This window comes from Prinia subflava, chromosome 11 (assembly GCF_021018805.1).
Source record: "Prinia subflava isolate CZ2003 ecotype Zambia chromosome 11, Cam_Psub_1.2, whole genome shotgun sequence".
NCBI lineage: Eukaryota > Metazoa > Chordata > Aves > Passeriformes > Cisticolidae > Prinia > Prinia subflava.
The window spans coordinates 20,484,272-20,507,629 of NC_086257.1; the positions used below are offsets into that span (position 1 = coordinate 20,484,272).

At 39.2% G+C, this 23,358-nt stretch overlaps 1 protein-coding gene across 2 annotated transcripts in view; it reads right to left on the minus strand.

Annotated features, from left to right (window-relative positions):
- Positions 1–23,358, minus strand: part of NLGN1 (neuroligin 1) — a 205,233-nt gene that overhangs the window by 148,149 nt on the left and 33,726 nt on the right. The gene's annotated exons all lie outside the window — the stretch shown is intronic.

The following is a 23,358-nucleotide window of genomic DNA, read 5'->3' on the forward strand; positions in this document are numbered from 1 at the left end:
ACAAAGCTGTTTGCTGATTCAGGTTGAACCCTTAATCTGTAGCAGCAAATAAAACCAGATTCAGCTGAGACACAAAGCAGAGCAAACAGCTCCAGTGTCACGTCCCATACTGCCAGCACTTGCATCTCAGGCCATGGAACCTGTCCCTAGATGCCACCCTACTCCACTGCCTCTGCTTTCTGCTGGAACTTTCAAAGAAAAATTAGTAGCAACATTTCTTTTTTTTGATTTTTGTCCTTGAAAATTAATGCTCTGTGAGCCACTGCAACACACGGGCTGGTCTTGCCAGATATTAAGTGCTCTCTTTCTCCAGGCACTAAGTGCCTCTCAGAACTGAGATAGGACTCAAAATAAAGCACACAATCAGATGCTATTCAAGTAGATTATTTTCTTTGCCCATATTTAAGTTGTTGATAGACAGATGCAAAAGACTACATCTCTTCACACCTCATTAATTTTTATATTTGGCAGCTTAAATTTAAAAAGTCCCCAGAAGATTAACACTGTTGTTACACTTCCTGTCTTAGAAGGGAAAAAAAAAAGTGTCATGTGTTTTGGGTTTTTTTAAGTCCTGGATGAATAATGTTTAAAAAAAAAAAAAATAAGGTGTGATGCAAGTACCGAATATACCAAATATGTGAATAAAGAAGTGATCTCAGTGCTCTGTGGGCATTACTGCTTCCCCATAACCTGTTGTCACTGAGCACTGAGGTGAGATAAATTCCTGCAGCTGCTGAATTACAGGTTATCAAAGTGTGGGGAGGGCTGTGTGCCCTGTGAGCAGCTCTCTGTGTGTTCTGTGTGGTCTGAGGAGCTGCGGGTCCGTGTTGAAGACACATTACAGGAGAGGTTAATGGGGATTGGGTTTAGGGCTAGTCAATGCTGTGTTGGCTGATAATTAAGATAAACTGCTCGATTTAGAGCTGGGCAGGGGCAGGAGTATTGGTGGTTGTAATGGCCCAAACAATTATTTCTTGTAGACTAATGCCTGCCTGTTTTGTTATTTAAGATAACTTTCACAGGAGTCACCAAATTTGATCTTAATTTGGGTTTGTTTTTGTAAGTGAAGCCTTTTCCTTTTTTCTTTCTATCTGAAGGTTTTTTCAGGCAAACACCTGTACATTAATCCAGAGATAGCATGAGATAACCTTGCTGTTGCAGTTACAAGCTTCCCAGAAGACGAATGTTTCCAGTACAAAATAAAAGAATCTAATTTTTCCACTCATATTACTACTTGCACGTTAACTAATATCCATTCCATTTGATCCTGCAGCACACTGAGAAATTTAGACCCCCACCACGTCACAAGACCTTTGGAGCATTCCATGTAGCCTGCCTTCAAGACCTGAAGTGCACCTGGGAATTGTTATTGCTTTCATGGAGGCCAGGGTAAAATTTAAATAAAAAAGCTATCCCCTTGCAGACACACAAATTCTGTGATAAAAACCAACTTCTCCTTATCAGCTTCGTTATGCAAGCTCTGAGGGAGATAGCAGGTGCTCTGAACCCAGTGGTTTAATCTTCTCTCAAGTAAAAGGTTCATCAGTTTTAAGTCCAAATCCAGTACACACTGGTGGGAGCAATTTCCAAAGATAGGGAAGCCTCCCTGTATGGATGCTTTTCCCCTCATACATAAATAGGTGTATAGTCATTTGGATTGGTGAGCTGAATGCATGAGAATGCAATATTAGCCATAAAATCAAGAGAACTCTACTCTGAATTGGTTTGAATTGAATTGAAAAGAACTTGTTTTTCCCTCACGTGGAGATAAAATTGTCACTACTGCTGTTTCATGCAGGAGAAAATACAGGTAGATGCTCTCTCTCTTCAAGCCAGACACTTTTAAAAAGGGATCTTAATTAATACATATGAGATTTGTTTGGGAATCCTAATGCTTGCAACCCTTCCTCATGTGAGTGTCAGTATATTTTAAATAGTACACATTTTACACAAAAAATTGTCCTAGCAGGTAACATGGGCAGCACTTTGTTTCTCAGTATCCACCACAAAATATTAAAGATGAAATGCTGAAAGTCAGTTATTAAACAGCTACACAGCTTTCAGGACTCAAAAAATTTAGGAATTTAGGAATGCACATAGTCATGATGGCATCTGATTTGAGCCACCCTCTTGATAATCCTTTAATCTCATCTCCCCTTGCTCCAAGTGGATCCCATTTTTTCTCTATCTCTTCCACATAATCTCTCATTTCATTTTCTTGTCTCTTTAGAGAAAAAAAAATTCAAAGCATAAAAGCCCATTGCTTTGGAACAAATATGATATTAAATCTTTTTCATCTTTTCAAGTTTTGTGTCTTAAAAACAACACACCCTCCTTGAGCAGAACCTCTTCAGCACTGTCCACACAACAAAGGCTCCATGAGATAATAAGCACCAAATCTTTATAGCAATTAATGTCATTAACAAATCCTTTTCTATTTTCCTGTAATAACCTGAAGTAACCAGAGCTTTGTAAAAAAATTCTCTGATACCAGACTGGTGAGTACAAAACTTTGTAGAACAGCAGACTCAAAATATTATCCATGTTACGTATGTGTATGGCCTTGAAAAGAGCATACTGCTGAAGAGAATTCAAAATGAAGAATTCATTTGCCTCAGAGCAGGCTCCTGAACACCTCTCAGCCAAAATGAGAGAAGCAGGGTGGTCACAGAAGGGAAAACAGGAAGCTCAACTGAAAAAATTTGGAATCTGTGGGCATCTCCAGCACACTGGACACAATGTGTGGGGTGAGAGAGGTCCATCCTCCCACGCTGCTGGAGAGACAACCCCAGAGCCAACATCTGTGCAGGAGCTGAGGGCTGCCTTCCTTCTGGCTGGGTCAGTGATTCCAGGAGGGACCCAGCCCTTGGAGCAGATGCAGAGCCTCTTCCTGGCTAAGGCCAGAAACACAACACAACCCATGCAGGCAACAGATGCCAAGACCATTTTGAATCCCGGGAGAGCAAGACACAAGAGTTTTTTCACACAATTTCCCTTTTGTGTCAGGAACTGTGTTGTGTTCAGCTCCTCTCAGCTTGTTGTGTTGTTTAACTTCATATCATTGACAAACTGTCCTGTAAATCTTCTTGCCAACATCTTAGTGCTTTATAGGTCATCAATCTCAGCCTCCTTGGATGTTTCTATTCCAAAGATGCAAGCCAGAACAACAAAAAAAGGAGGAAGGGTGTGGAAAGTCAAGTCTCATCTACCCATTTTCACTTTGCCAGGGCTGGTAACTGGTAACAGGATTGGGTTGCCCTGGAAAGAAGCCCCAAATCTCAGCATGACAGGGCAGTTTAATCTGTGATGAGACAGGTTTGGGTGTAGACAGTTGTGAAGATCTTTACCAGACATTATAATGCTCTCTAGATAAACTGGGAACTTTCTAACACAGATGAAAAGTGAGCAACAAAGCAATGCTTAGCTCTGGAAAATCAGCTTTGTCTGTGCCAAATGAGGGTTGGGGTGAACAGGGCAAGGATTTTTGGGAGACTACAGGAACCCCTTTGCAAAAGTAGCTTCTCTGGGCTCTCCAGAGCAGAAAGCTTGGCTCACTGGCCTTTGCTATGAGAGAAGATGGTGATGATGAGGGGATTCTCACCTTCAGACAGGCAAGAATAACTCCACCTGTTCTGCAGTGAGTGTATTCACCCAGAGATTACAGACCAAATCCTGTTCTGCTTCACTGCAGGTGCATAAAGCCCTTACCTCTCCTTCCCTTTTGAAAGTGGATATTCCAAGGAGTGAGGCTACAGCTGTGGACTGCTGTGGACATTTAGTGGCATAATTGAGAGTTCCAGGACCAGTTCTCAAAGATGACTTTGTGCTCCTTGAGCGATCCGTTTAGTGGGAATATGACTCACACCTGGCTCTGCCTGACAGAACCCAGCCCTTGGCTCCCTGGTAATGGAGATGGAGATGCAAATCCAGCAGTGGCTCTTGCTCTGCTCGGTGCCTCGGGGCTCTCAAGTTTCCAGTGCATGCACTTGGAACAAGAGCTCTCGCTGCAAACACCACGTGTAGTGGCTGAGACGTGAGAGATCACTCCACTTTCAGAGGGCTCTGCAGCCCCCCTGTATTTTTCACTGCCATCAGACATAAAAACACAGAATAAGGACTTTTATGAATGTAAATCTGACTGCCTGGGATGGCCCAATCCAGTCCATGCCAGAGTGCCACACCACCCCACTTGTATTGATTCTGAGTGGCCCATGCACAACAAAACAAATCTATTGCCACCTCGCAGAATGAAATCCCTGAAGCTTATACAGGTCAGTAAACACAACTTCCCTGCTGTAAAACTTTTATTGCATATCCTGCCTTCCTCATCCATAACGGTGCTGAGATACACCTTACACATTTACCAGAGTATCACAGTGTGGTAACAGATTTACTCTATTAAGCAGGGTTGCCTGATTCCTTTCCTGAGCAAAGGAAACATAAATAATGTAAACACAGGTGAACAGTAGAGAATAGGGATTAAAAACTTCAAGTCAGCAGAGGAAAACTTCTGGAGAGAAAAAAGATATGTAGAATCATGTATTTCTTTGGGTGGGAAAAATGTTTAAGATCATTGAGTCCCACAACAAAAACACATCCCCAAGTGCCACCTTCACACATCTTGTAAACACCTCCAGGGCTGGTGACTCCACCACATCCCTGGGAAGCCTGTCCTTGTGCTTAACAACACTTTTGATGGAGATTTTTTTCCTGATAGCCCATCTAAAACTCCCCTCGGTGCAATTGGAGGCTGTTTCCTCTCTGTCCTGTCACCTGGGAGCAGAGCCTGACCCCCACCTGGTGACAACCTCCTGTCAGAGAGGTACAGAGTCCTCAGGTCCCCTCTGAGCCTCTTCCTCTCCAGGCTGAGCCCCCAGCTCCCAAGCTGCTCCTGATTAGACTTGTGCTCCAGACCCTTCATCAGCTCCATTGCTCTTGTAAGTAGAAGTAGATTTAAGCAGAAAATGGGTGCTAAAATAATAAAAAACCCCAAACCAGTGTAAACACAGAGTAAAAACAATTCATCTACCTGACAGCCAGCATGATTGTCCTGGCAAAGCTCTGTCTATATGTTATTTTTCTTTCTTTGCCCTTTCTTACCCCAAACTTAAGGGTTTCATATCTATGTGCAAACCCACAATTACAGCTTTTTTCCTATCAAATATTTTCAGTGATAATTCCTATGTTGAGAGAGATTTTCTCTTCCTCCTCCAATAAGTGGAAATCCTTTAGCAAGTGTTACCAGCACAACAATTAGCAGGGGGAGCTCTGTGCCAGACCCTGGTGTGCTGATGGAGTAATTTTAACCAGTGAGGCACAAGGACAGGATTCCTGCATCTCTATCACTATTGGCATTTTGATGTAGTTTTTATTATCACCATTATGACAATATTTCCATTACAACAACAGCACACAAATGCTTTAAAATAGGGAAGGTCTTTTAAGTGTACGCATTCATAAAAGTTCAGCCTTTGAACACTGCTTTAAAATACAGAAGTTTTTGAAAAGCAACACTCCCTTAAGTCAATGCAGCTAATTTCAGAATATGAAAGGAATTGAACATTGTTTGTTTCTCTCACGCATCATCCTGATGTTTTAAACACTGAAATACAGAGGTGAAAAACAATTTCTAGTGCCACAGAGCACATAAAGAACCCAAACAAAGAGCCAAAACATTATAAAGTCTCTTCTAAATTTTTACATTTTATGCCAGGCAGAACAGCAAACCTGCAATTATCTCAGCAGAAATGCAGAAAGTGGAAGAATAACCCTTCCCAGACCACAGCCCAGCATCAGACAACCTGTGATTTCACTCATGGGAAGTGTGAGGATCAGGATTTCCCCCTGTGCTGAGCCCACTTCAGAACAGCTGGGACTGGAAAGTGCCTCAAGCATTTGTATCAGCATCTCACGTTGGTAAACTGGGTTGTCTGCATGCAGTGTGATGCTAGTTTTTCCCATTTTCAGAAGTTATAGTTATCCCATAAATCGTGTGACCTTCCCCAGTTTACCCACCAATTATTGCCTATAAGATATTTTATTACAATCCAAACTATAAAACACTCAAGCAGAGAGGGTCTGCCATTCTATATTGGAGCACAAGGGCAAGAAGTGATTCTAATTTGCAGCTAAAGATGAAACTACTACACGTCCCAGTTTAAGCTTAATTAAATGTAATCCTTTAACCATTTAACAGATGTAGCCTGAGCTTACAAGAAATTGTGTCACAAAACATTCCCACAGCAGATTTACATTTTCTTGGTAGATGCATTTTACAGATAATCTTCAGATAGCTTTTAATACCAGAAAGTGCCCTTGTAAGGACAGAGCTAGAGGTGCTCCTCTTAAATGACCCCAGTCCTGCCTTTTCTCTCTCCCTGCTAATCCTATACCTGCTAGAACTGTAGTGATCAATCCCCCCTTTTCCAGCATCCTTCCCACTCCTTTTTCTGGGATTCTTTTTGGCCTTTAACACTGCAACCTGGTTTTATGGCTAAGAACTTTACAGAGGTCATTTGGATCTTTCTGAGGTCCTCATATAGTTTGTGAACACAAATTTTTAATCATTTAGCCTTGACCCGTGGTGCTTTACTGTAAATATATGCACATTATATCAATAACTTCCACAAGGATGCTGTGGAGCTCAGTTAATATGGAATGATGTCTTTAGCTGTTTAAATGGACTGTGGTGAAAAAGAAGCACCATTTTTTCATGTTATCAGCTCCTGGAATCAACATTGTACTGAGAACATAAAAATGTGCTTTCCCTCTCAGTAATCACCATGTTGCTGCTACAAATTTCTTTCTGCCTTCCCTGTTCATGCTGCTGGTTTGCCCTGGAATTTCTCAGCTCTCTCTAAAGAAGGCAGAAGCCCAGGAGTGTCCTCCCAGCATGTCCATAGAAATAGAAAAGTGGATATTTGGGACCATGTTATGTGCACACAGCTGAGGTCTGAGAGGAAAGGTGGCTCCTTGCTGCTGTTCTGGCCCCTAAATTATGCCAAATGTAAATTAACTCTTATTACTGCCACATTCCATGAGCTCCCCACCACCACCCAGAAAGGAAATATTTCATAGAGAATATCTTTAACGTCTTTTCTTGATCTATTGTTGCTGTGCATCTGTTATTCAGCTGTGTAAAGTAATTAAGGAATGATCCCATGGAAAGAAGAGCAGAGTTATCTCTTTGGAACGTGTATGTGCATACAAAAAATCACTATCAAAAAGGACTTTAGTGAAAAAATTAGACCTGCTACCACCTTATGTCAATTCTGCAGTTAATTGCAAATGCAGATTTTAAGAGTGGAACTACTGTGCACAGTACTTGTCTATCCAGAAGAATAAGTAGGTCTTAGTTGTGAGATGACAGCAAGAATTCTAATTTCTGAATAAAGCTGAGCTTGATTTTCCACAGAAAGGTTTTACTTTCAGCTTGCTTGCCACCACTCTCTGCCATGCAATAAAATCTCACCGTGTTTTTGAACTCTGAAGAGTTCTGCAGCACAGGACAATGAGCCATAAACAAAAACCATTTTGATGCTATTGTTGTTGTTTCAAGAGTGTTTTTTTCCAAGCAAGGAATGTGAATTAGAGAAGCGTGCACATAGCAGGGCTGGTTCATGGGGGTGTGTGTGCAGCACCACGGGCTGTCTCTGAGAGACTCTTCAGCTACTAAAAGCTTCATTTTTAAGCCAACAATTCTCCACTTTAACCATCTGCAACAAAGCAACCGTAGTTCTGTTTAGCTTTTCCCTCCTTTCAAGCTTTACTTCACATTTATTAAAAGACCCTTTGAAGCAAAGCCTTGCTTGGGTGAAGCCTGTGATTAACCAAGCCGAAATTGCAGCTTTCATTGTGGCCCTTAGTTGGGATGTTGTGTGTCAGGAGCCATCAGGGCTCTCCTGTGGTGCAGTTGGTAATTCCATGTTGGGCCATATGGGAAGGTTAAAGCTGGGAAATGATTTTTGGGATGTTTGATTTTTGTGTCCGTGGAAGCTGATGTGAAAAATGAGGAGAATGTGAGCTCCAGGGACTGAAAGCAAAGGTTGAGAAACTCTTCCATGGCCCCTGGTGCCTGACAGGGTCTGTGGGGTTTAAAAAGTGTCTCCTGTTAGTCACAGACTTAATTGTGTAATGGGCAACCAGGTACTGAATATTGCTTCTCCCTAGAGGATTAGCTTAAATTACTGTGTTAGGCCCAAGGACTTTCCTGTGATAGGAAAACCTGGAAGGGACATGCAAAAGTTGCTGGAAAGAAGATTTAAATGTAACTTAAGATTTATATGTAACTTTTCCATGATGCAACAATGGGAGTAGGTTTACAACTGCTGTAGATATTGGGAGGATGTTAAAAAAGCCAGGGATATATGATTTATATATGTTTTTATCATTAACATTACTAAAAATATTCAGCATAGTCTTTTTAAAAAGTAGTACCATCCTTGTTTTCTGAATAGAGTCCCAAATTTATGTGGGGATTTGACACTGGAAGATTTTAAATACTTTTTATGACTAATTAAAATGAATTCTGTTCCCAGACAACATTCTAGACTATAAGGATCATGGAATGGAAGCTCATTCTATCTTTCAAATTAAATTTCATTAATTGGAAATAAGTAGAGTGTTCAGAACGTGTTTATATTGCTACTTTAATTTCCTGCAGAAAATAATCTTCATTTTCCCCCCTCTCGGTTATTCCTGACTTAATTAATAAAGTGCTTCAAAAATAAACTAGTTTTGCTAGGTGTAACAGTCTGGATGTCAGGGTTGGGTTATGTCTCCCTCTTTAAGAATAACAGCTGCAGCCTGGATTGCATTTTTAGTGCAGCTCTTGGATGAATCCCTCCATCTCTGCCTCTGATTCCTGCAGCAGATTTTTACAACTGAAGCTCCATTACATTCATAAACCATTGCCTGACCTTCTAGTTGATAGATTTTAGGCCAGAGCAGAGCATCTAAAAATAATTTTACCTTCAGTGTTGCTGCGCTGTTTGTAAATCCCTATGCAGCAAGGAACAACAACTCCTGGAATGTTGACTGTATTTTCCTCTTTTTGCATGAAGATTTACCAATTCTAAGAAGTGATTGCTATGAAATAGTGAGCAGCCAGACTGGCATGCAACGAGGTGCAGAACCTTATTGCAAAATCCACTGTCAGTATCAGTGCAGAGACTCATGAAACATTCAGTCCACTACACTGAGCTGATATGGCGAGTCGTGTTCAAAATTAAAACAAATCTTTTGCAGTAAAAAGGCTAGAAACAGCACCTAGGGTAAATATTGCCTCTGCCCAAGGAAGATCAGCTCTGGTAAAAGCAATTCAAAATATATTTATGGTTGTGTAGGCTTATAGGCAGACCACAAGTACAGCAGAGCAGGTATGCAAAAATGACAGTGCTGGGGCTTCTTGGAGAACCCAGAAAAGCACAAAGTCAGGCTGGAACTGATACGAGTAATTTTTAGCATGGTCAGTTTGGGGTAATATATTACAAGGTCAGAATCTGCAGTAGAGAAAACCTCAATAATTAATTATTTTTCTGTTCCACCTTTATGATCACTCCTTTTCCTTTTTTTTTTTTTTTTGACTGTTGTGTGAAATAAGATATTTTTGATTGAGGTTATTTTTGAGTGGCAATTTTTCAAACCATCCCACAGGAAAAAGCAGGCATGGCTTCAGATTCTCTGGCACTTCCCAGCTGCAGTGGCAATGCAAAAATCATCAGAGCCCAACAGGAAAAACAGGAAAAACTGAAGCTGTGAAAGGTGTTCAGAAAGTGAAAAAACCAAAAAACTAGATGTTGCCCAAGGCTTTAGCACTGCCCACCAGTAAATACAGGGAAAACACAGCAGAAGAAAATTATTTCTGCAAGGTATATGTTCTGCTGGGGGCATCTTGGAAAAACTAAAGACAAGTCTTTCCTCAGCTGGAAATTTACTCTAGGCTCCTGTCCACTGCATGAAGCCAAACTCCAGGAGCAGCAAGCAGAAAATGCAATCTTCCTAACTAAAGGCATTTATTTGTCTATTTGCTTATTTAATGGACATTCTTTTGAAGGAATTAAGGGCTTCTGTAATTCTCATGTTGAGTGGGGCACATCCTAAATGTTTTCTGACACCACTGCCTCCATCAGTCAGGGGAGGTGGAAGGGATATTTGTGCAAATGAACTGGCAGCTTCCCAGGTGAAATCACTCCAGTGGGAGGAGGGGAAACATCTCTTTCTTCTTTTCTGAGAGAGCTATAAAGGTACTGCCATTTCTTTTAATAGATTTGCCCTTTGAATCTTGTGTTTGTAGCCAAGAGCTCAAAAAGCAGAGTATGAGGGGGAGAGAATGGAGAGAAAAAGTAGAGTTGACTAGATAATAGGGAGAAAGTATGAAAGAAAAGGGAAAGAATGGAGGGAATCTAGACAGCTATTAACAAAAGTAATTCAAAACATCCAGGAAATACTGGTGCCATAAGGAAAAAAACAGATATTTTTACCAACCTTATGGATAAAATTGAGATAAAAAAGAAGAGATGTAGGAGGAAATGGAATTGCTTTAGTTCTCTGACTGTTGACAGATTGTTTTCTGGTTCTTATATTTATATGTGTGTGTGCATGTATATGTAAATACATTTAAGAATCATGGCCTCAGTCAGTTCTAATTCAAACTTCAGCACCTTCCTAAGGTGCATCCCTGCACCATCCCCAAGGACTGCATTGAACAGCTCTTACTCAACAAAGTAATCATTCAACACTTCCCTCCCTTTAACACTCTCAAAGCATTATCTTGTGTATCCATCATTAAACCTGTCTCTCCATGTCTGCAGAACCGTTCCACTATAATTCATTTTTTTAACATTTAATCTCCCAAATGTACCTCAAGAATTACTCCTGCAGAAACACCTCTCAGCAATTCCCTCCCAAACCACCCCCAGAATCATTTTCAAAGTTACATCTGTGCTGCTGAAGCTGGGGGAAACAAAAGCAGCCAGGTTTTCTGTATTTTGTGCAAGCTTGGCAGTGACATGCTGTAAAGTAAGTAAATAGTTTGGAAGACTTGTTTTGTTTTATTGTCTCTGTCATTAAAAAATCCCCCAAGCTCTTCTGGCATTGCAGGGATAAGAGTGGCAGGACTGCAAGACACACAACAGTTATCATCATCTGCTTCAGTGAAACCAACATCAATTAATTTAGTTAATTAGTTCTTAAAGGCCCTCCAAATTGAATTTTGTTAAAGAAAGTAAGTTTCCTCTGTTTGACTCTATTCACATCAAACCACAAGTTTTCTAAAAGCTTTCTAAGCTGTTAAGAATTTGGAATATTTTGCTTTCCACAGTGAACATCCTACTTAATTAAGCAATCAAGAAAAATAAATCCCTTTGCTCATGTGGGATTCAGAAAGTGAAAATTGAAAGCAATCTGATTTTCAGCTGTTAAAACACTAAAAACACACATGCAGAGAGCCAAACACAAATCCTTGCCATGATCATACACCTGCATTTGGGATTTGAACAGAAGCTGCAGTAAGAACCATTTCTCCCTCAAAAATGAACACACTGTTCATTGGAAGATTTCTCATATTGAGGGTGAAACATAAAGGCTTCCACACTGTCCCAGGGGTACAAAAAAGGATTGCACAGGAAATAATATAGAAAAAGAAAATAATTGAGAAACATTTTGAATAGCTTTCATAACCACAGATTATCTAGATCCGTGGAGATATCTGTGCCCTCCTGCCACATGAGCAGTTGTTCTGGAATGTGGAGGAGAAAATAGTCCAGGCAAAAATAAAAGCCACCATTCTGCTCTGAAATGTATGCATACAACTCTCAAAAAACTTGTAACAGGCTGCAAATGAGCACAAATGAAAGGATGCTTAAAAGCATAGGATAAAGATATGTGCTTTTTGGATTCAGAAAATGAAGTCAGGCTCCTATTCATGCTAAGAAAAATGTAGATTAGAAGCCTCTAAAAGCCTGTCATTGCATGGTATGTACCTTCACACATATACATATATAATAGACATCAGCTGAAAGTGGTGCCCTTGGGCCTGGGTTCATCACTCTGTATTTTATTCTGTACAATGCTATCTGCATGCTTTAGCTGGGGAAAAAAATGTGGTTTCATCCATGAATGGGTCACCGACCTTAGAATTGAAAGATTTATCAGGGTATGTTTGCATGAGAAAATACAGCACTGCACAGAAATATACAAGCTCTAAATGTGACATCTCCAAAATGGAAAAGGATTTAAGTGAATTAGCACAGTGCTCTGATCAGCCTCCTCTGCCCTGCTGTTCAGCAAAGCTACTTAACTCAGACAGAGCTGTACTAACACAGTTATGCTTGTCCTGGTTTCTGTGCCAGCCCAGCATGACTCCCACTGAATTTAACTCTAAGGGAATTTACATGATGCTTTCCCAAAAGGACAAAGCTCCCCAGACCTCCTAATTTCAACCTAAATAAGGTCTGTAACAGAAAAAGTAAACAAAACAAAACAAAACCCCACATCAAAAACAACAACAAAAAAACCACCAGCAAAGTCAAAATATTTACTTATTACCATGGCTCCTGAGAAGGCATTGGGGCCAATAAATTTTCACATCCTCACTATGCAAGAGGTGGAAATGTATTGGACACATGCACAGCACCAGCACATCCTAAAATCACCTGGGCACCCAAATGGCAGCAACAGAGATGTTAGTGAGACCTGCAAGGACAGGAAATCAGGGCAAAGTGAGGGGGTCCACTGTAGCCAGAAGCTTCTCTGAAACATAACACATGGGGAAATGAAAAATAAGTTTTTAAAAAGAGCAAAAGGAGCAATAGTTTTTGGTGTAAATGAGATCTTGAGAACAGAATATACCCAGGACACTGGAATGTGGGAAGACAATCTCCCCATGAGATGCCTGAGAAATGAAGGAGCACCACTGGAATTGCCTCTTCATGAACACAACTTCAGCTTGGCCAACACCACTGAAACCCAGTGGGAAGAATATAATTGCAAAAGGGATGTTAAAATAAGTCTTTGGAGAGGGCTGTGGGACAACAGGGAGGCATAATAATATTCTTTGTCAAGTAATTCTGTGATTGTAATAACTAATGAAGCTTGGGCTCTTAGAGATCTTGCTGTGAATGACTGATGTCATCTAAGATAACATCAGCTGGGCTGAAAGTGTTTTCACAGGTCACCATTTATAAAAAACTCCTCCATGGGGATACTTTGGCATCCCATAAAACAGGCACCCCTAGATCCCTTCTTGGGTAACAATTTTCCTAGCCAATATGAGCTCAAATTACAGAAAACCAATTGTTTTGAGGCTGCCACTTCAGTGCCAAACCTGTTTGGAAAGAGTCCAGAGAAGGAGACAGTCAGAAGATCCCACAACACTGTGTGATCCCATTGAATTTTTCTATGGGAGAACTGTTTAAAAAAGAAGTTTCTGTTTGAGTAATGGACCCTAAATAGGAGAAACAGAAGATCTGGAATGCTCGTGGGTACACAGTAACAGCTGAACAAATGACAAGGTCCCTGTTATCCCCTGCTCACAGCATCAAAACCCCCAGGGGAGGTGATGAGGGGGCACAACAACACTTGTGATATGCACAGAGGCACTTGTGCAATCCTGGGAGAGCCACACCTGAGAGGTCTGGGCATCCCCCACTGCTGGAAATAAAGTGGAACTTTGGAAACTGCAGGAGAAGGCGTCCTACCTCAAAAATGTGTATTAGGGCTGTAGTGGCAGGTTAGAGTCCTGAGGAAAACACATTTGATTGGAAAATTTACCATCTCCTTCCTTCATTTCCTTTCTTTCTCAACCTGAACTGCACTCAGACCTTTCTGGAGAAGATTACTGCTCCTGAGGAGGGGCAATTTGCCCGGCCTTTCTCTGTAAAACAACTAATTGCATAAAGATGAAAAATATGAATCAAATCACTTAGGAGAAAGAGCTAAGCAGGGAAAAAAATAAACAGAATATCTTAGTGGATGCTCAATTCAAATGGAAAATTATGAATTATAACTGTGAACTGCTTTAAGAGCATTTTTCTCTATGCTCAAAATAAGACACCAAGAATGGCAAAACTCAACTTTCTAAAAACTGATGACAAACCTAAAACAATGTGTTTCAAAGCAAAAGTCAATGCAGCTATTTAGGCAATGTAAAATGATATTATTACAGCAAATGTGGGGAAAAGGGATAAATAGTAATAGACATAAAATATAAGTAGGGCCTCAAGGAAACTAGCAATAGAAACTAAAGAATATAAAATCAAGGGCTGGCAGATTTGATTAAGATGGGAGAAAATTATGAAGTATGTGAGAGAGGGAGAGATTCTTAAAATTGATCTAAATATTTAGAGCAGTTACCATAATAAAGATGAAAGTGAAGAATAACTCAAGTATTTTTTTCCCACATTTTGAACCAACTTGTTGTTGCCCTACAGGAGCATAATGGAAAAATATCTATTCCAGCATAAACAAGCAGAACTTCAGTGGGAAATCTTTCATACAGGAGGTCTAAAACCATCACCCCAGAACCTCAGGGGGCCATATATTTTAAATATATTATCAAAATATATAAAATACATTTTGGATATTGAGAAAATTCAAGACAACTAGTAAAAACTTAAAATTGTGCTAATGCTAGTGTAGAGAGAGATACAAAGAAACATTTGTATTTAATTTCCCTTAACAACTTTTAGAGAAATTAAGTTTGGCTTCCAAAGTATTGACATATTATACAGCAAGAGTACCACAAGAGACTTTTATTAATAAAGTGGAATGATTCAAAACTCAGTGTAATAAATATTTTCCATTAGTTGCAAGCCGGTTGCCTTCTTGAAACCAGAATTAAAAAGGAACCCCCAAGCATGGTGAACACTCCAGCTGCACTGGGTCAAGCCATGGACATCAGGAATGAAATGCTGACACTCCAAGAGCCAGAGTGAGCACCCAGCACTTCCCAAACTTCTGCAGAGTCCTCAGGAGTGAAATGCAAGGTCCTAAAAGCCACTCAGGGCTCTCCTCCAGGCTTGCCCCTGCTCTTCCTTTCAAACCTGCTGGCAGGAGAGCAGATCATCTTTTCATGGGCTACCACAGGCCTTATTAGTAGTGTGGTTTCCCTAAGAGAGCTTTGTTACATTTCAATTTAGTCAAGAAAGTACAAAAAAATCCCCGTGGAAAAGCAGGATGAACCTGCAGCCAGAGAGCAGAATTTACTTTAACAGTGTGCTGTGGAGTACCACAATGTAATGAAGGTTACAAAGGAAGCCCAGGTCTCATAAAGCAGTTCCACTGACTTGGGCAGAATATTACACCTGCTGATTTTTCTATTTTCTCCACACTTAGACTACATCTGTATTTATGAGGGGGGAAACAATGAAATATTTAAACAGTGAGCAGCTTGAAGACCTTCTATTTGTTTGCTGAAATTCAACATATGCTGCAGTAAAAAAGACCAAAGTCCTGGAAGAAAGCTGCAGGGCTGCCTTGGCACAACACCTCACCCCCAGCACTTGGGAGCTCTGCACCAAGGGCCTCCGAGCCTCAGGGAGCTCCTGGGCTCTGGGAACATTTTAGAGAAGGACAGAAAATAGGATGGAATGTCCTTTTTGTCTGTAGGAATGGATCTGAGCTGGAATAAAGAATGAAGCTACCAAAGGAACGTCCCTGACTTATTTGTAATATGATATAAAGTTGAACAGTTGTGTCTCTGTTTGGAAGAGTGGTTCTCAACCTTTTGTGAACAGAAGTAGGAATGACCCACATTTTTCTTTTTTCATATTGGCAATTGCCATAAATATTTTATACTATCTCAGGAGAAAAAAACCCCAGAGGTAAGAAATTCTAAAAAGTTTTAAAACTCTTGCTTCTGGGTAAGGCCATTGCATGAGATTTATTTGTGGCAAGAGCAAAGGAAATGAGACAGAAATGAACTCCAATCTTCTGTACTCTGTGGCCTCAGTCACTAACTGTGGCTAAATGGACTGTACCAGTGAACCTGCCCTTCAAAATATCAATGTCTCAGGTATGAGAACCAGGAACTTGAAAATTGAAACACTCTTAACCCTTCAAAAGTTGCTTTTGAAGATCTTTTCCACCAAATCTCCCAGGTTGTAAGTGGGGAGAAAGAATAATTTTCAAATAGAACCAATCAATTAATCTGGGCATGATATTAGTCTACATTAATTTAATGAACTACAATTTACCTAAGTGTTTCTAGGCAGGGAGATGCAGGAACCTGTTCTCATTTAACAGAGAAAGCACACAAAGCCTTTGAAGCTATGCACTAAAATTGCTCCTGTAATCCATCATTGCAAGAGATTGCTTTGACTGGGGAGGTACAAATTTACACTGAAAAGTGCAAACATGCACATAAACACTGGAAACCCCAAGCAGTGATTTACAAAGTTTTGTACAAATAAAAACCTCAGCAAAAGAGATAATAAGAGTGGATTTAAAGGCAGACCCTGGACCTCTGTCTATGAAATGACCCCAAGAAGATATCTGGGCCTTCCTCTGCAAATAAATTTGGACTTTATAAACTATTAATAAAATCAGAAAGATCATGTTAGGATACTGGCAAAGTGAGACAAATCTCTTAGTTTGAACAAGGTGAACAGGATAGAGTTTATCCTTACCCAGTGCTGTAAGATATGGGCAGTTTCCTCACTAACTTAATAAAAAGATGAGCTATTTAAAGTAAATAGCACGTATCCAAGCCAAGGGAGAGCAAAACCACCAGGAAATATTAGAACAACATACCACCTAATAAAGAACATATAGAAATAAAAATAAATCTGGCAATTCACTTCTTAATTAATTTACTTTGGATTTTCTATAATGAATTTTTATTTATATGTTTAAAGCCATGCATACAGAGATGAGATAGTTAAAGGAGGAGGTAATTAAAATAGAACATTGTGTTATGAATATTAATATCAAAAAATAGTAGCATAAAAGGTTAAAAATGGAAAATAAATCTAAAAAGACACAGAAAGCCCTAATTCTCAATCTTAATTAAAATGCATGTCTTAATTCAGAAAAGCGTGTAAAGAACTCCTTTATTCATAAAAAAATCTGATTAAGCTTGTGAAGTACAACAAACTGCTTATTCTGATGGATTGTTGGAGGAGATGGAAACAACCACTCAGGACAGAATGGAGCAGGGCAATTTGTAAGCAAGATTAGAGTTTCTGTTTCAAATGGCTCCATGGTAGAATTTGGGAACCCAACAGAGCCCTGGTGACTCCTTTGAAAGGCAGTGTGCCAAATACCAACCAGGAGAAACCCTCACAGTTCAATTGCCAGAACTGTGCAGCCTTTCTCTGGGGAATATTCTCCACCCTGGCAATGTCACCCTGCTCCCATCAGCTCCCACCCCTGCCCTGTGTTCAAACCTCACAGGTTGGAGCAGTCGGTGGCTCGATGCAGAAACAAATTTGGATATTCCCACGTACACAGTGACAACACTAAGCAGAGGAGGGGGAGTGAAGTAATTAAAACATTAACTAGATTGAAAATGAAATGGCGTGGATCGTTGGGTGCTGCTCTGTGTTGGCTTATTGGGTGTTGATAGGTTACCTCAATTATTTGCAGTTTCTCCTGCAGAGGCATTAAGGGTCCTGGTGAGCCCTCGCTCTGTGTGCAGACCTGCTCCAAACAGCTCAGAATAAAAGGACAACACATGGGAAATGACACAGAGCCATAAAGAGGTTAATGGACTTAACCAAGGTTACAAGACGAGATAATAGGAGGGACGAGAAAAAAATAAAACAAGCAGAGACTACGAGGCATTCCTCCTCTCCTGCTGTCATGCTTAAAGGAACTCCTTCATTTAGATAAATGAGCTCCAAGGCAGCCAGTTTGCACAGCCTCAATAATGTGCATCTCAAGGTCACCTGAGGATTTCTCGTGGTGGCAGTGGCAAGATTTGCCTGCTCAAAGAGGTTCGACTTTGGTTGCACCCTCTGCCAAACTTTTGTGTAGTCAAGAAAAAATTGCATAAAGCTTTTCTAACATGTCCTGCCTCTCAAAGTGCTGTGATGACAGGTTACTGTGACAGCAGTAAGGCAAAGGAAAGGCATTTAGACCCAAATGCTCTTTGATTCTGAGAATTCTCTAAGTAAAAGTGACCTCAATCATAGTGGACCAAAAGTCAGAATTTAAACTCTTGTCCCCAGTTTGGATTTTTGAGTTTCTGCTGTCTTAAGTCCTAGCACAGTAACAGCTGATTTCCAACACTGATTCAGTTACAATGGTTACATGATTTCCTGATGTTAGCATAATTAAATTAGACACGTTTATGAAAATATAATAATGCTTATCAAAACAAGGCTTTGGCTTGTTTAAACATGCTGATAAAGCTCTGCTCAAGTTCTTAGCAGAAACTAAAATATCAGTTTGTATCCACTTTTTATGGTTGGTTATTAATGAGTCTAGTTCCTATAGATTTTGAGACACAGAATTTAGTGCTACTCATAAAAAATAACATTTAGACTAAGCTTCAACAGAGGCACCAATATGTTGAATTAAGTGTTATACTGTTGAAATTCATCATTATGTGTGTTAAAAGCTGAAAGTTCTATGGTTAATATATATATGAATGTGAAAAATGAGATCAGAGTACAGAATAAATCGTTTTTTATTCCTGTTCTCTGATTCTGCAATATGTCCACAGTTACTAGAAACAAATTTTCTGAGACAGCACATACCCCCTGTTGAGGGACAAGGAGTTGCTTCTCTTGTTTTAGCCAAGAAAAGCTTTTATATTTCACACTTTCCTCTTTTAGAATGATTTTACGGTAGTACATAATGTTGAATTAGATATGATTTTGCCAAAAGATTTAACATTTGCAGGACTTTGTTGTTAAAGAAGAGGCAAATATTTCACATCAAATAAAACCTTTCTGAGGTGCTACTTTTGCTACCTGGTACTCAGAGGATTCACATAGAATCAGGCCAGTGAAGGAAAATTTAAGAACAGCACTGCCCTTTTCATTAGGAAAATATTTCCTTTTGCTTTCCATGACCTTTGGGGACAGCTCTGCTTCCCCTTTCACGTCATAGACAACATCTCTAGGAAGGAACCAGAGGATTGTGGCATAGCTACACTGAAGTCCCAGATGACATTTCTTCAAATGATTTTCTCTTCTGTAATACACTGTTTGTTTTCACCAAGCACATCCCTTCCAGCCTATTCAAGCAAGAGTCCGAGTCAAACCCAAAGTGAGAATGTCACTTCTTTTCCATTTGTTTTCTAAATGCTTTCTTTGTGAAGAAATGGAGTATTCCTTTCTGTGACTTAGAGCCTCCTGTTGGAGGTAGAACACACTCTGCTTCATGCCTATTCAAAGCTGGTGGAGTCATCGGAACTGATGAGGGCAAACTGGCTGCTCATCTTGTGAGAGCAGTTTATGGTAGAGCACTGCCATCAAATGAGGTTTTTTTACTTCCCAGCTATGCCAGCAGGTCCAGGTAAGGTGTGTTGCCTGTGCACCACGCTGTGCATGCAAGCATCCTGTTTTTCCATGTAAACATTCTGTTTTTCCATGTAAACATCCTGTTTTTCCATGTAAACATCCCGTCTTTCCATGCAAACCACTTCCCTACTGCTCTCATTGCTGCACTTGTGAGCGCCTGCAGAACTTCAACTTTTAGTTTTCAGATAGGAAGACTCTGTTTTCTATTTTTAACTTGCTTTTTTTTTAACAGCAGCAAAGCCACCAGCCTGAAATATCCATGTGTTGCAACACCAAGTTAACTGAGGCAACAAAGATGAGATTTAGCCACTTGCCCCTCTTGACTTCAGCTGAAAGAATGGTAAGGTAACATCTCCAAGAATCTCCACGTGGGGTTTTTTTCAAGCTGAACGTGCAAAACAAACCAACACTCTTGTGTGACTTAAATGTTGTAAACTGTTCCCTGCCAGAACAATTTCCTTAGGCTTAAAAGAAGCAAGCTGCACTGTATTTCTCAGAATATTATTCTGAGAAGTAAAAGAAATAATTTCCCACTTTATGCAGCATGTAAAGAGAGATCTGAAGAATCAAAGCAGTTAGAGAGTCCATTCTGTATTTGGAGTGAATTGTGATGAGTTAAAAAAGTTTATTTTTCTAAGAATGACAATAAATAAATAGTCAATTTCTAGAATTTAAAATTTTTACAGTTTTGTGTGTTCTCTTCATGTCACAATTTGGATAAAAGCTTTTTATGATAATAAGGGATTGCCCTTGAGGAAAGAAAATTGTCAGCCACGATGCAAGCAGATTAAATAGAATGGAAGATCACATTCTAAATGTAAAAAGTGACAGTAAATGATAATCTACTAAGCAAATTGCCAATGTGTGCATCTATTAGCTGTCAGACCAATGAACTGCAACAAATTTCAGAGAATCAATTAAGTTGGAAAAGACCTCAAACACCATTAAGTCCAACTGTTGACCAAACACCACCATGTCAAGAAAACCATAGCACCAAGTGCCACATCCAGCCATTAATTCAGCAACTAATGCTTGTATTTCCACAACTGACAGACAAAGATGTTTCTCTTCATGTGGATTCATAATTAAAAGTGGGGGTTTATGGAAATTTTGGACCAATACTCAAATGCTCTTTGTCCATTTAAAAATTAAATTTGGCAGTCTACCTTCCTACTGTAGGTGTGATTGACCTATACCTTATGTTCTAAATTATTTTGTTTTAAATACAATTATGGTATTTAAACTATAGTTTATATTTATTATAATTGTAGTGTGTTAAACACTATATCAGTTATTAGATACTCACTTTCCTGTTATTTTCTCCATCTGTTCTTCCTTTTGGCCCTTGTCCACCAGAGTTTCTCTTTGATTTATGTTGAGATATGGAGTCCACAACCAAAGGCAGAGCTAAGGTGATTGTTTAAAACACCACAACTGCCCCGGTAATGCTGGTATCGAACAAACAAAAATTCCAGAAGAAAAACATGCCACAAGTGTCCACAGCAACAAATCAAATTGAAATGAGGGAGTTTTTCCATAGTTCCCTTTCAGTACCAGCTGCATGGGACAGAACTGGGGAGAGTTTGAAATGTTTTTTTTTTTTTTGGTAGACAGATTAGTGCATAAAATTATTAAAAAATGATTGAAATTATTCACACCCAGACAGAGGAGCCAGCTGGCTCCACAGCACTTGCCCTTTCATCTCCAAATTCCAGCCCACTGCACAGGTAAACACTGCACCTGTGTTAGCATCTTCTAACCTCTGACATGAAAACTTCAGATTACCTGATTTCTAAATGCAATAACCAGGGATTTATTTCCTTATTATGCACTTCTGGTAGTATATTGACAACAGGTGTTCAATGATGGAAGAATAATTTGAATTTTCAGGGACAATTTGATTAAAATAAAATCTGTACTAAACTTCCTCTTGTAGGAAGCACAGAAAAATCTTTACAGGACGCCAAGGAAACTTCTGTTTTCTCTAGAAAGCAAGTTCTAAAGCCAATAAATATTCATGTAATATTTGGGTATTACTAGATTCGATCTCCCTTAATTTTCAAGTTTAATTGTGAAGTGTTGATATCAATACTAATCAGAATAGAACCTTCCAAATCTCTTAATTACCCTGCATAGATCCTGGCTAGGTGTGTGAATGCATAATCCACTGCCTGTGGCATTCACCCAGTTGTGTAAACTGCTTTAGTGATCTGTTCCATTTCCAGCTGCCAAAGTGTCCACACTAAAACAGAATGGATGGACAAACATTTGGCTGTTGATTTTTCTGTTGTTGTTGTTCATAATTACATTTTCCCTTTAAACAAAGTCATTCAAAATCAGTTCATTTCCACAAGAGAAGATGCTTCATGGAAGGTTTTACTGTGATTTCTTGATCAGGACCCAGCCTTGGAATAAAGAACCAATCTCCAGGGTTAGTAACTCAAGACCTTCCATCAGTGTGTTCAAACTGATAGAGGAAAAGCATGAAAGCAACATGATCTGTGACAATTAATATTCTACAGACCATGCTTTTCTGTCCCCAGAGTTTTGTCAAAGGGCCTTTTTTACCTTACCTTAACCATTTCTAAATTACTGTTAGAGCAGTGACCAAGAAAGATGAGAGAAATTTTTTTCAGAGCTATTGTTATAGAGAAATGTCCAGCACTACATAAATGACCTATTCTAGACAATTTACTTCACATGATGAATAAGGAGCCCATATAAAATATTCATTTGGACTCAGTACTTAAGGATTTAAAATTGACATTTAAAAGGAAATGAAAACCAATAGTGTGCAGGTTGAGGATTACCATAGGAGTCAGGAAAGAAGATGCCCTTGGAAATTAAAGTTGTGTGTTTACAGTAGGATAACCCATGATAAAAATCATAGCCTATCTTAAAAAACAGCAAGAAGGAAAAAGGAAAGTGGAATACACTGAATTCCTGTCTATACAGCAGTATTTGAAAAACAAATCTCTGTATAACAGAGAATAAGCTTTTGTAATAGTGGTTAAATCTAAGAGTATTATTATTTAGCATAATAAAGATCCTAGAAGGAGAAGTAAATTTTTTTTTCACTTTTTGAATTTGTGGATTTACCCCAAAAAATGAAATTGCCAGCACTGTTGCTTTAGACAGCTTTTAGAATGCAAAGATGAAAACTGTTGCTTTTTTTTTTCTTTATGAAAAAGAATATACACTATTCCAATTCAGGTGATTAAGGAAATTTAAAAATAGTATTAATAATTATTAATATTTTTTGGTTGCAAATGGTGTGAAAATTCGCTTACAGGATACAGCTCTCTGGGAATCTCAAACCACTTTCTAAATAGTAATGAATGATGACAGCTTTATAAAAAATTATTAAAAGTAACAATTTTCTATTCTAGAGAAGAAGAAATTATGTCACAATCTTTTTTAAACAAGAGGTGGATAGGAAGCAGAAAGAAACCAACTCTTGTTCCCTCTCCTTCATTACAAAGAAAGTTCTTTCTTTTCAGTTTGATATGGAACCATTTATTGCCTCCATAGTGAGGATGGTGTGCCTCTATCATTCTTGGAAATCATTCTGAAGGAAGTGAAGAAAAAATTACAGAGATTTTTCTTTTTCCTTTTAAACCTGTATTCTATGTCTTTTATTCAAGACTCCTTATTGGAGACGTTTCATGATGAGTAGATGGAAAAAAAGGAAGGTGGCCTTGGCTACTCCAAAGTTCATCAAAATTTAGTAAGTTCTTGTAATCTATATTTTTATATTAAAGACATATGTATAGAAAATAATAAACCCACCTTGTTTACAAGTCACCTTTATGGAAATTTATATTTCATTTTAACTGCATTCTCAAGTGTTAGTTACATCACACTTCTTCCAGAAATTATGCCTTTTAGAAGT